General features: G+C 27.4%; 1 long non-coding RNA gene across 1 annotated transcript; it reads left to right on the forward strand.

Annotated features, from left to right (window-relative positions):
• LOC122851956 lies at nucleotides 1-620 on the forward strand. The gene is made up of 3 exons (XR_006373775.1): nucleotides 1-70; nucleotides 184-445; nucleotides 564-620. It is a non-coding gene; the product is annotated as an uncharacterized LOC122851956 (long non-coding RNA).
• Nucleotides 621-1,884: the final 1,264 nt, after the last annotated feature.

A 1,884-nucleotide genomic window follows, 5' to 3' on the forward strand; every position in this document is an offset into this window, starting at 1 on the left:
TCAATATTATTTAAAGAAGCAAAAATTATTTGATGATGATGAAAACGAGAAAGAAAATGACATTTCTCAGGTACAGCTTGTGTAAAACCATATTATATTTCCATATTAAACAAAAATTAATAGTAATATGAGTAAACTAATGAAAAAAAATATATATTTATTTTTTCAATTCCTATTTTGCAGGTTGATTTAAAGAACAGTGAAAAACCAGCAGATAGAAAAGGCAAAAAATTGATTTTACAAAAGCACAATAATATATCTAATGGTCCACATCGCAAAAGAAAATATACTGAAACGATATTAGACTCAGATGAGGAGGTAAAAAGCTTGAAGGAAGCTAGTGATGAAGATAATGACTTGAAGGAAGCTAGTGATGAAGATAATGACCTCAATGATAACAAATCTCCTGAGCCAACTAATCCCACACTGCTAGATATTTTAAACGGTAATAGTGACTTTGTAATTTATAAATTATTATAATTCAATCATCTCAATGTACATTGGTACTATCCAATGATTTATTTTTTTTTTTAACCGATAAATTTTTTTTTTTTTTGAATCAGCAATAAAAGAACGAGACCAAAAAATTGAGAAGTTGACCAAAGACATTGAAACTTTAAAATCTAGTGGTCAAAGATCATCGGCTGCTCGTCGTCCAAGTTATTTGTCATCTGAGAGTGAAAAAAAAAAATGGAACCATCACAAATGCAATAGACTTGGAGGAAGGAAATTTTGTAGAAGGCCTTGTAAGTTAATATTTCAGCAGAAAAAAAATAAAATAAATAATCAAATAAAAGCAAATCAAATTATCATTTTTAATAATATTGTTGAAATATAATTTTTACAGATAGAAATCGGACAACCAGGATTAGATGTCACTGTCACAGACCTTCAATGGACAACTGCTATCTCCAGAGGTTCCTACAAGTTCATGAGCACATCATTGGTCATGAGTTTATTTCCCATGAACGTATTATTAAAAAGTAATTACAAAGGAGGAAAATGTAAAATTAAAAAAGATGAAACACCGCAAAAGCTGACAGCACTCGACACACGCATTGTCGATGCAATTAAGTGTGAGGATATATAATAATATTTTAATTGATAGAGAAAATATATATATACATATACATTAAGTTTTTAATAAGGCTAATTTTTTTTTTCAGATTCAGTTCAGCGGAAATTTAAAAATACATTCACTTTGGTGGGATTTGGTCAGGCAATTAATAGCAAGCTCCACAAATTGCGTTCAACTCAAAATCAATCGAAAGAACCTTCCGACGAGGACGATATCTGAATGTATTTTTTATTTTAAAGTTTTTCATTTTCACAATGTTACTGAGCGAAATTCATTTTGTCTTGAAGGTTATAATTTTTATTCGTGTGTCCTCAGTTTTTAATAAATAAATCAAATAAAATATTAAATAATTATATATATGTATGTAGTTAATTGTTCATTTAATTATTTTATTTTTGATTTTTTTTTTAAAAACAGAAAATCCATGTATATATATCTTCATACACAGATTGGAAATATTAAATATATACACATCAGAAATATTCAATATATACATTATATATATTTAATATATATACTGGAAATATTTTTTTTATAGTAAATAAAGATATGAGCTCATACGTTAAATATATCCTAGGATATATTTAACGTATACACTAGGGTGTTTTTTTTTTTTTCGATATTTTTTTTTCTCTTCACCCATCTTTATACAAGTTCATACAACTCTAAATCATGCCCAGAAAAAATTTGAACTCAATTGAAAAATATTTAGAGGTGAGTTTGTTTTCCATTTGATTAACATGAGGTTAATACACTTCATTCACTATTTTGATCATGGAGGCTTTAATTTTCGACCGTTCAAGTTC

The sequence above is a fragment of the Aphidius gifuensis genome, linkage group LG3 (assembly GCF_014905175.1).
Source record: "Aphidius gifuensis isolate YNYX2018 linkage group LG3, ASM1490517v1, whole genome shotgun sequence".
Classification (NCBI taxonomy): domain Eukaryota; kingdom Metazoa; phylum Arthropoda; class Insecta; order Hymenoptera; family Braconidae; genus Aphidius; species Aphidius gifuensis.